The 12,804-nt window shown below is 37.1% G+C and overlaps 1 protein-coding gene across 25 annotated transcripts in view; it reads left to right on the forward strand.

Annotated features, from left to right (window-relative positions):
* Positions 1-12,804, forward strand: part of PKP4 (plakophilin 4) — a 269,659-nt gene that overhangs the window by 80,110 nt on the left and 176,745 nt on the right. The gene's annotated exons all lie outside the window — the stretch shown is intronic.

The following is a 12,804-nucleotide window of genomic DNA, read 5'->3' on the forward strand; positions in this document are numbered from 1 at the left end:
GTAAATGATTGTTCAAGGAAGGAGTAGATAAATAATGCTGACTATCAGATCACTCTGTCACCAACTGGCTGTTTTGTGAGGATAATGGAATCTGTTGCCACATTCACAGAAACATTACTAAGCAAGAGAATCTCACAGACAGCACTTAGAAATCTTGTTACCCAGCTGTACATCCTTGTCTTTAAGACAATTTGAATTGTACTATATCCTATTGATTTAGAAATTAAATCTGATCTCTGCATGGAGCAAACAAAAATTTTATTTCATACGGATGGTCAAATAATGGCATAGGTGTTTTGTAAATACGAAATAAATTTATATTCCATCTGTCCAACTTAGTTGAAAATTAAGTGTAGGGAAGGAAAGGATGTGGTTTATCTTGGTGATGTCACAAAATATCCACGAGCATCATGTATACCAGGTAATCACAAAAGAAATGCTTTTCAGTTAAGGATCATGCTTTAAGAGAAATAAAAAGCCCATGGGAATAACAAAGTAATGTGATCCTTGGACTCGAATGTAAAGTTACAGGAAGTATGTTGAACTTAAGCTACCAGTTGGTTGTTGGCTGTAATCAGAATCATCATTTGGCAGTTTCTACTGTTCAACTCAACTCCTAATGAAAATCCAGGAGTCCAAGATGAATATAGATGTTGGAAACACATTTTTTTGTATCCTGATAGTTTTCAGGCTAACTTGAGAATGATCTAGTGCCTAGCTTAACATTTTGTAAAAGAAATATGGCCAAATGCAGTGCCCTCAGAGAGCCTTGCCTCCTCCTGTGAAAACCTTAGACTAAAGTGATTGATTCGTCCTTGAAATGGACAGCAAACCTTTGGATACAGAGGAATTGGAATTTGGTAAGACATTGACTCATCCAGAAATTTGCTCCCACCCCCTGCAACTTAGATGTGTCAGTTTGCCAACTTCACAGGCTCAAGGAAGCAGTGAGCCAAGGGCCAGGAGCAGGCTATTACTATCAATTGGGAAAGTATATAGTAGTTTTATAATTAATAGAATGTCATCCTGGATTGTAGAAACACTCTAAAAGACCATATGGCCAATCCTGGATAGGGTTAAATACTTTTCATAGCTCTATAAAGGTGCATGTTGATTTGCATTCTATAAAATCACACATGTAATATTTATTACACTCTTTCATCTTCTGTTGTAAAGTTTCTTGAATAATTGAGACCCCTATTTGAACTTGGCCTTACTCCCTAGGCGCTCGAACTTCCATTGTTCTCCCACAAACCACACACCCTCTTAGTTTTGGTTTATGATTTAAGAAGTTTGGAATCCAGATTTAAGATTGAGGCCAATCCAGATAGCATGAAATGGTAAGCAAAGAATAGATTTGGTAAAACATGCTAATTTTACTCTTACTCTGGTGAAGTCCTAAATTAGATACTGTGTGTAGTTCTTTTGTTACCTTTGATGAGTGAAAATTGCAATGTTCTTCACTTGTGAGGCTTTCAAAGAGAATACCACCTCTCAAGATAATATCTGACTTTGTGAAAATTACAATTCTACCTTCAGTGTGTCCATATTAATTTAAGTGATATTTAAATATCACAGAGTGAAATGAGAGTCATTAGAGATCCTTAATATTTGAAGATAAAAGAGGAAATTTGGAGCCCAACGGTGTCCTACTGATAGTACTTCATTTTTACATGGATATGTTAGCTTCAGTAATTACACACCCTTTCCTGTATGGCTGAATGCCCAGAACTGAACAAATTCCAGTACAATTATTTACTTTATTTCTCTGAAACCGAAACAACTCAACTGTTGTACACCTGCCTTTGCAACTTCCTTTTATTTGGCCCCTAAGTTTATTTACAATGAAATAGTTCTCCCTGACACACCTCAACCACATGCAGAAGACAGAATTTTTACTTCAGCTGTAAACAAGCATAGTTTGTAGCTTACCTAAAAGCACTGTACTGTAAGTACAATTCCTGAAGCTTCACGTTTTTCCTTTTAGTAACTTAATAATTTTTCCTCTTGGTAACTGAATTATCCTGGCAATTGTAATAATTGTGTAATGCATAGGGAAATCTTCTGTGCCTGAATTGTGTCATCAAACACAAGGTAAGATTGGACCTTTTCTTAGTGACTTCTGTGGGATCATCAAATTTTACAGCTTTACCTCTTTCATATTATGGAAATCAGGTTCAAAATGAGGTCAAGTGGTACAGGTCTTGTGACAGTCTTTGACCTGGATTCAACAATTCTTAACACTGATGCTTGGTTCTCAAGAGATCAGTCCTTTTAAGTTTCACGTGACATGGTCAAAATTTAACATTTCTCTTCCATGTGTTAATGAGGTGTAGCATATCCCACACTTCAGGTATCTCTGTGGTTAAACAATACAAAAGAGTATAGCCAACAGATTTATTCAGTATTTGAGTGTACAAAAAAATAAAATAGTCCTTAGATTGCCAAGTTAGCTAACAGCGAGCATATACACTTTTACATCTGCTCATGTTTTCCAGTAGTCTGATGAATGATCAACTGGACTTGTGAGCACAGTTCCCAGGCTTACATGTCCCAGGCATACATTTTGAATAACTGAGTTTTTGTTCTATTTGATTCCATTGGAGACATCTTTTTAGGTGTATTGACACTATAGGTGGTTTGTTTTATTTTACTTTGTTTTTCTTGAAGAGCTCTTAAATTCCAGGAATTTGAACAGATTCTGTCTGGCTCTTCACATAAAGCTGAATTACACTTGCAGACATGATATGCATAGTAGGTGACCCCAAAGTATTTATTAGGTAAATGAACTAAGAATGTAAAAATGCTTACTATCCCACTGTAGTTGTTTTACACTTGCTTTTAACTAGATAAAAAATATTGATTGAAAGCCTACTGTGAGCAAAGACTGCCCAGGAAAGAGTCGGGAGGGATGGTAAGGAGACCTAGGAAGATGGTCTGTTTCATACAGTTTCTACCCTCAGAAGAATGCAGTCACAAACCTTATTGTATATTTTTATGTGTGGTAATGGACACATAATGAATATTCATTAATTGGAACCACAAAATCCAAGAATATATGTACTTTTGCCCCCTATTTTAGTTAAGCAGCCTGTAGATATGTATTATGTCAGTTTTATATAAATTTGTTAATTTAGGCATTATTAACTTTAATTTTTACCATTGAATTAGCTTTACCTCTGGGTAACATTTGAAAGCAATAGAATATTTTTCCTTTATTAACACTTAAACTCAACCCCGACTTTGCATGTTTAAAACAATAACTTCTTTTTCAGTTGAATAACTCAGTTCACAATTCCTGTTCAGAGTTAAATTATGAATATATGGAATAATTTTTCCCCTGTACGTGCAAACTATATGCTACTAAATGTGAAATGAGTGACTGCTGAGTTGATGCGATTAAATGGGTGACAGGATTATTCAGCATTGAATTCTGTACGCTGCATGATTGTTTTTCTTTTTAGTCACTTCTGGAGAGAAAAATACTTCAGAAACATACTTTTTCCCTCAGGAATAACCCTAAAGTTACTCCATAGCTATAGCGAAACAGCCTGTCTTCATGTTTGTGTTCTCAATTTCTAAATTGCCGTTTTTGTTACTTTTGCATTAAGGGATCCATACAGTCTTACTGCATCTGTTTTTATTTTATGCGTGTATTCTTTCCAGAGTGATTGAATCTACTTGTACCTCAGCAAAGTAATTTTGGTTTTGATTATTTCATTTTAGGCGTTCCTAAGAAAAATTATTTAAAATGGAAAGTTCTTTTCAAGAAATGCAAAGATAAATCTGTGTCTTAGCTTATAGAATCTTAAGAGTTTTTATGCGCTGAAACCTTAATAATATAGGGATTGAAAATAATAGAAACACTCTGCAAGCAAATTGAAAGAACACATTATTGAAACATGAAGATAAATGCACGTTATAAAGTTAAATTCTATGTAAATCATATTTCATATATGAAAATGGCTATCATAAATTGAAAGATAGTTTTCTTAGAATTGAAATCTCTTGGCACTTGGAAGAAAATTTAATTTTCCTTTAAAAATTAGAGACCTAGTCATTTCAAATTTGTATTTTAATTTCTAGACCTTTACATATGAAAATTCCTATAAAGCAGCACAACATCAGAAAAGTATTCATGTGGTATTATCTACTGAAATAGGCATATGTCTGATTTATAAGTTTTCCTAAAATCATTCCTAAAGCTTAAATCAAGATAAAAGTCCTCAGCCACTGCATATGGCCTTCTAATAAGCTATTCTGGGGGAATCAATTCTAACTATTTCCTCTATATTTAGCATCTCTGCATCTGTTACTCCTTTACAAATTGCATCAAAAAGTTGAGATAAACCATCATTTCTCCCCTTTGCAAAATATTTTCATGAATTGTTTTATTAATAAAAGAGTAAACCTGTCTTGCCCAAGTCTAGAATAAATTGGCACCTCCTTTTTTCACTCCTGACCTTAGCTACCTCATATGTTTCTTGCTTAAAAGCGACAGTTGTTGGAAGGGGACAAGCTTACCGGAGCTTTTCTCTTGCACCCATTTTCTCATTTTTTTCTTAGTAAGGTGAATATTGTTTGTTCTGTAATGTAAACAGTGAACAGCAGGATCTTGATTTTTCTTTTAGTTAGCAAAGTATAATGAAAAAGTGAATTCTTATTAAATTATTTTGTGGAAAAATATCATAGTAATTGCTCCTGTTGGCATTATTCTCAGCTGATTGATTAGAAGATTTGATGGTCTGTAGGTAGGAATATGAAATTTATATTTGTATAGCTGTGGATACTGAACAGAATGCTCTTTCACTTAGTTTATTTGATCTGCACTATAGAATAGGGAAAACATTTTATTCATGCAAAATATTGTATGCATGCAAAACTTTTATTTGGTTGAATTTCTTCTTTAAATTTCATAACCCTTGGTAAAACTTATTTTGAGTTCCCATTAAAAACCCTGAAGACACCCACCCTATTGTCAGAGTTGGAGAGGAGTTCTACTATGAGGACAATCGAACAGGATTGAGAAGAATGGTCAGTGGATTATCTATGCTAGGTCTTCCATTATAAGGACAAAGACCCTACATTGCTTTTATTGGGCTTGCCAGCTTTTTGATACAACCAGATTGCTGTCTCTTCTCTCTCTACCACCACCCCCACCACTACTACTACCAGAAGCAAATGAAAAATTTTAGAAAACATTTTAATTAAAACCTTGAATTATGCAGATAGTTATTATTACCCCCATTTACAAATGGGAAAATAGAAACTCAGGAAAAGTTGAGTAAGTTGCCCACACTTACACAATTAATAAATAGGGCATCTGGTATTCATATCCAGGCAGTTACAGTCTAGAGATGCATACTAAACCGTTAAAATCTACAGTGGAGTCAATAGAGAAAACTGGATACAGAAGAAAATCGAATCACTGATGTTGATAAGATTATTTGAGAAGCTATCTTGGAATATGGAAGAAAAGAACAAAAAGGAGATATGATAGATGTCACTAGACATGGAGGCCATAGAGAATAAATCTAACGTAAGTATTGTGGATGTTCCTGAGAAATATTTTAGAATAACTGGAGCAGAAGCAATACTTAAATATAATTTTAAAACAGATTTTCTAAGCAGAAAATAAAGTCCTGAGTATATAGATTTGAAGGGGTCAGCATATTACAGGCATCACCTGTGGAAAAGAGACCTGTCTAGGAATAACTTTGACAAAATTTTGTATTTACAAAGATAAAGGGGAAAAAGACTGTACAAGAATCCAGCTAAAACAAATAGTTTATCTGCAAAAGATAAAATCAGACTGACATATAGCTATAGCTTGGTATAGAGCATTGTGTTTAGAGTATTGAGGGGAAAAAATGCTTATAGTCCAAGAGATTTATACCCAGCTAAATTGTCTTCCATGTGTGAAGAATGAAAAAGATACTCTCAGACATTCAACTCATGTTGAATGTGTTGAACTCATGAAATGTGTTCACTCTTGTACCCTGGTACCCTTCAGTAGTTGAAGATGTGTTCCCTTCAGAGAGTAATCAAATTTAAGACTCAAGAATGAGAAATTTATGGTATAAAGTAACTAGTGCATCATCTCTTACTCAATTAATATTCCAAACCAGGAATCAAGAGTTATTACGTGCTATCAGTTAGATTTTGTAGTTCTTCTCCAGTGCTTTTCTGCTTCTCATGGTCCCCAATCTATATACTCCTTCAGGTAGTTCAGATGGATATGTTACTCTGGTGACTGTCCCTATTAGCCATTGGTACTATTCAGATTCACACTTGATAACAGTTGGTAAACTGCTTGCATATTTTAGATACTCCACAGGGAGAATGCCCAGTCAATGTACGGTATCATTTAGACATTTAGTGGCATTTTTCATTGTCACAGCACTTAAGATGTTTTGCCACCTATAAACTTATATTGAATGTTTTGAGTCATGGTTTGTCGGCTTATTGGATTTACACAGACAAAAAGAAAAAGAGAAAAAAAGTAATCTTCAGTTTGAGCTGGGAACAAATTCCTATACGTGTTTTTATCTTTGTTGGATCTATGAGTGCTTTCATTGTGTTTAAAACATCAGTGTTGGTAATATCATCTTAGTTATGTTAAGATATATATTCACTTAGAAAAGTCTTGTAAGGAAATTCCCAACGGTATTCTGGACTATGAAGAATAGAACTGTGTCCTTAGCAAAGGACAAGGTAAGCGACAGGAGTTTAGTAGGTACCTATCAAATGAGTGAATAAAGTGAATGCAATCTGTGCAGAGTAATTAGAAATGAGAAAAGAAAAACAGGGAAGGGAGGTATTTGACATTAACAGACAGTTGACAAAAGAAGGGATATAAATAACTAATGTACATATGAAATAATATTTTAGCTCACTAGTAATTGCAGAAATACATATTAAAATAGTGAGACTATATCTGCCTTTCATATTGGCAACAGTTAAATCAAAGATTAAAATGGTATGAGCATAGTGATGTTAGCGATTTCATGCAGTATCGGTGAGAGTAAATTGGCACAACCATTTTGGAAACCACTTTGGTCCAATAATTCCAAGTCTGGGTGTCCAGTCTAAGGAAATAGTAAATGTTAACACAAAAATATTAGTCATAGTGATGTTTATAAAGTCTAAAAATTGGCAACAACTTGATTGTCCAATACAAGTAGAATGATTGCACAACAGTAGTACACAAATATGATGGGCTTTACACAGCTTAAAAATCACACTTCTAAAGAATTTTTAATGACAGGAAAACTTAACAATACAAAGGAAAACATAAGGCATCTAACCGTATATGTACAAATTTGCTATAGAAATACATGCATATTTGTGTGTGTGTATGTGTGTACACACACACATACACACACACAAATGCATGTGCACTCATTAATAAAAACAAGAGACACTCCTAAATGTTGAGTAAGTATCTTTAGGCTTTCTCCCTTGTATTTTGCAAATTTCCTTATAAAAATCATGTAATGCTTAATAAAAATTCTAAAGCCATAAAATAATGTGACTGAGGTTTTTGAAGTTTTCAAAAAGATAATAATAAAAGGTTACCATAGACTAAGGTTGACAGAGAAGGAAAGGAAAGAAGTGTATATAAGTTACAAGATGTGGAAAATTTGTCAGATAACTCATGGTGGAAATGGAAAATTTAGCATGGCTGTGATGGTTGTCTTCAGATAGGGTATCATGGCACAGTGGTTAAGAGCAGGAGCTCCCATGACTACCCCTGGCTATGCCGTGTGACTTTGAGCAGGTTACTTCAGATGGAGGCTTCTGTGTCTTCATTTGTTAAATGAGGATAATGGTTCCAATCTTACTAAAATAGTGAGTACTCAGTAAAGGTTCACTGCAGTTGTTATCTCTGAGATGATATGTAGAAAGCTTGTGGAAGCATTATGTTCTAGCCCGGGGCCACTTAGGAAGGACCTGCATCCAAACTGAAGAATACTCAAAGGCAAGGGCCGAGGCTGAGACCTGGCCCACTGAAAGGGTTCCATCCAGAGGACGAGGCAGAGGTTATATGCCTTAGGGCCCTTATGGCATAATGCCGATGAAGCTGATGGGAAGGGCCAACATCTGTCTGGACCCATGGAGATATGGTTGTGTCATCTTACAGTAATTCTGCAAATCCAACTCTTTGCAGATATCTTTACATAGTATATTCAGAAGTCTAGTTAAGAGATTCCTCAGATATATCTTTACCAGTTGCCTTGAAGGGCTTTTCTACAAAGTATCATTAAGTAAGAAAAGGAAGATGCAGAGAAGTGTACCAAACACCCATTTTTTTGGATTGCCCCACTGCAGGATATAAACTCCAAGGATGCTTTCCACTATATTCCAGAGCTTAGAGTAGTGTCTTGTACTAATCAGCTGTCAGTACTTGTTGAAAATATATTTGTTGAAAGTGTTTGTGTATTCATGGAAAATAAGTAGGGAACAAAACACAAACATACTAGTGCACATCAAACTCACATTCATTACCTAGGGATGGTGAGGGAGGAAGTAAGAAGCGCCTTCCCCAAAAAACAGAGTAGGAGGGGGATATAGATCCAAAATAAATAAAATAAAGTTTCCTCATGACGTGTATGAAAGTTTATAGCTGACCATTTTTCCCTTCCATTAGAAAAATCAATTCTGCCCAAAAGTGATAGTCATAAGAGATTTGTTCAAAAATGGATGTTTGTTTCTAAAGTGAAACGGTGGTCCTCTCATCTTAACCAAGACCACAGCACACTTGGGCTTCCTTTGCTTGTGCAGACATCTGCCTCTCCAACCCCACAGCCTAGTAACAGCAGACCGACTACTTCTCAAAATGATGTCACTCTTTTGGGGGTGGGAAGCGAAGCATCTGTACTGACATGATTATATTTTCCAGCTTTTAAGTGCTTCCAGCAGTATTTCGTATTTCATTGAAAATGTAGCTTTACTGAGTCATGTCTAAGCCTGAAGAAACACTGGTGCTTTTACAAAGAAGTTGAGAGTTTGTCACTGCTGTGATGGCGCATACCTCTAATCTATTCTTGCCTTCCATAACCTGGATGCAGTCCAAACCCAGTTGTATCCACTCTGACTGATTTATTTGAACTGGCAGAGCTTACATCAGTAGACTCTAAATGTTCCCTTATGATATATTCCTACACAGAAGAAAAGGAAAGTAAATGTAGTAATTAGGACTGTCTTATTTTATGACTAGAACTATGCAAAAAATGTGGAGCCATTTCCAATACAATACTTGTATCTGGAAAATAACATCCCAGCTTCAAAATCCTTTATCCCAGGCAGACTAGAAATACACAACAAAATAGAGTAGATTGGCCACAAAATATTGCAAAGTACAAGATCCCGTTTGTATTCTGTGACTGTTTTAGCTAGCATTTCGACTGCCCGAAATAGGTTTTTAAACATCTTGAGAAAACCATGTTCCCAAGTACAGGTTTTGATTCCCGTAGCAGATTAGTATTGGCAAGTTGGAAGGTCAAGCACCTTTACAGCTCAGAAAAATGTCAAATGGCCACCTGAGAGCCAGGCAGGGAAGGACATCAACCAGGAGAACTGAGCCAAAGAAGCCCAGCTCTCTCCCTCTCTCTTCAGCTGGGTGCTCCGGAGGGCACTGCTGGGCAGGCCAGTCATGATCAGCCCTTCGGCCAGGGCATCCTCACAGCCAGCCAGCCAGCCCCTGGGACCCTCTAGAAGAGGCACACAGAGCCCTGGGGGGCTACAGTTTGTCCTGAGGACATCACTGTACCATAGTGAATATTTTAAAATGTTAGGCTTGTTACTCTTTATGGTAATAATCTGATAATCCTAACTCATCAGTGAACTCTTACAGAGTTTCACTGTACTCTTGTAAAGAATTCAGTAGTTTCTTGGTAGAATGGGAAGAATGTAGACATTGATGTCAAGCCGACCTGGGTTCAAATCCAGAGTCCCACAAAGAGCTTTATGCTATTGGGCAAGCCCCTTAACCTTTCATAGCCTGTTTCCTCTGTAAAATTACAACAATGCCCAGTTTGTAGGGTATAGGTCATATATTTTAAAATGCTAAGAAAGTGCTTGGTACTTAATAGGTGGTCAAGCCCCTCTTTAGAAGCAGAGCTGTCTCAGGTGTTTCATGAATATTGAAGTTTTCTGTCTTTGGGGTTTTCGTGATAAAACTGACATTCAGATCTAATTGCCCCTGAAATGGCCATAGCAAAATGAAGCCACCCACCAGTGTTGAGGGTTGTTTACTCTATTGCTCTTTGTTCCCTGCAGAGCATTAAGTTTATTTTTCATCTTCATCTACCAGAAATGTTTCATTCCCAATCTTTCAGTTTTGTTCGGTGAGTTGAGAAAATCCCACACCCAGCTCCTTTTTCTTGTTAAAGCCTGCCTTAGGACTCTTCCTTACCTGAAATGAATATGAACATTCTGCAGTCCAAAATAATGTAGTATGATTATTCTGAAAGAGCTCTCTGCTGGATCCGAGAAGCCATTAATTGTTTTGAGAATATAAGCCATGGCTGCTTGAAGCGGCAGATTCTGACTCAGTGCAGGATGACGCGCTGAAGCAATCTGGTACGCTTCAGATCCTGCAGCCGTCACGGGAGGGTGGACAGTGCTCTGTTTTGAACCCCAACCCCTTAAAGGAGATTTTCAAACCATCATATTGCAAGGAATCCACTCATTTCCTTAAATAAGTTCATGAAAAGGAATGATTTCTTGAACAATTTTAATATTTTCAATTTTAAATATTAGGCCCCAAGTGGTCTGTAATATATATTGTATTTAGTAAGCCCTTATTTATCTGTAAGACATGTCTAGAATTCCTATCAAACAGATGTCAGAGATGAGACTCTAATAGGAAATAGCAATTCCTGACTTACTTTGCTTACTTGGTGCTAACAAACAGTGCTCTGATGCCGTGGCAGTTAGTGAGTATCTGTACCAGGCACAAATTATTGACAGTTCTTAGTTACTGTTCACATTTATTGAGTACCAGTGTGCATGACACTGACTCACATACTTTGTGTGTGTCACCTCATGTAATCTTCACAGCAGTTCTAGAAGTCTGTCGCTATTATTATCCCCATTTTACAGATGAAGCAGCTGAGGCTTAGAGAGTTTGTGAAACTTAAGTCTGCCAGAGTGTAGACACCATCGTCCATAGCAGAAGCCCCTGTTCCTAGAATGGGGCCTGCTGCATAATAGACACTCAACTGATATATGTTGGATGACTGAACTTCCTCAAGTTCACACATCTGGTCAGAATCCAGGGATTGACAAAGGATTTAATTCCAGGGGACTCTCAGATGCCAAAGCCTCTAGCTTAAACTTATGTTATTTTCCTGCCCCTTCCCTCCTTCAGTCAGCCCTGTATTAGACAGTTTCAGAGAAATAGAGGACATGATTCCCGCCCTCTAAATGCATAATCCAATGAAGATGCTTACAACCCAGTAAGGATGTTCAGAATATGCTTGCTAAGCTTCAAAATAGGAGTTGAGGCAACTCGGCACTAAAACACTCAGCTCTGCCATAAATATGTGTTAATTGGGCTTCAGGTTTAGCTGCTGTAAACAGTGAGACATCAAAATATCATGGCTTAAACAAGACAGAAATATATTTCTCTCTCATGAAACATTCCAGAGAGTAGTGGTCCAGAGCTGCCAAGGCAGTGTTGCTGCATGGTTGCTGTCTCTTGGTGTCAGGCAGCTCCCCGTTCTCATTAGGTCCTGCCAGGAGGTAGGGAGGGATAAAGAGCCAGGGGAACAGATGCATTCCTTTTTGGAGGGCGTGGTCTAAAGAGGCTTGTTCCTCTTAGGCATTGAACTGCGTGAACTGGGTCATTTGGCCACAGTGAGCTGCCCCAAAAGCTGGAAATGCAGGCTCCAGCTGAACAGCCATGGGTTCGGATAAAATGAGTATCAACAAACAGCAGTTTCTGCCACAGTCTACTTGGGAAGCGTGTGGGTGCCCTGGCACCTGGGCCTCATCACTCCTCTGCCATCTTTTCTACCTGCCTTACTCTACCCTCCTTTTGATTAGCGCTAGGCTGGGCTGAGCTGTACTGGATGTTCATGGTGGTCCAGAAAGGAACAGAATCAGAATCACTACACTGATTTTTTTATTCGCTGTTTAACATTTGTAAATAAGAAATGCTGTGGAGGATAGAGCAAAATTTTATTTCCTTGGGTTCCTTTTTTCGGAATTTATTTTATTGGCATATAGTTGATTTACAGTGTTGTGTTAATTTCTGCCGTGCATCAAAGTGATTCGTGTATATATATATATATATATATATATACACACATTCTTTTTCATATTCTTTTCCATTATGGTTTATCACAGGATATTGAATAGAGTTCCCTGTGCTATGTATACTAGTTTATGTCTGCTAATCTCAAACTCCCAATGCATCCCTCCCCCACCTCCCCTCCCCGCTTGGCAACCACAAGTCTGTTCTCTTATGTCTGCAAGTCTGTTTCTGTTTTGTAAATAAGTTCATTTATATCATGTTTTTGAATTCCACACATAAGTGATATCATATGGTATTTGTCTTTCTCTTTCTGCCTTACTTCACTTAATGGGATAATCTCTAGGTCCATCCATGTTGCTGCAAATGGCATTATTTCATTCTTTTTCATGGCTGAGTAGTATTCCATTGTATATATGTACCACATCTTCTTTACCCATTCATCTGTCAGTAGGCATTTAGGTTGTTTCCATGTCTTGGCTATTGTGAATAGTGCTGCTATGAATATAGGGGTGCATGTGTCTTTTTGAAATATAGTTTTGTTC

The sequence above is a fragment of the Kogia breviceps genome, chromosome 2 (assembly GCF_026419965.1).
Source record: "Kogia breviceps isolate mKogBre1 chromosome 2, mKogBre1 haplotype 1, whole genome shotgun sequence".
Taxonomy (NCBI): Eukaryota; Metazoa; Chordata; class Mammalia; order Artiodactyla; family Physeteridae; genus Kogia; species Kogia breviceps.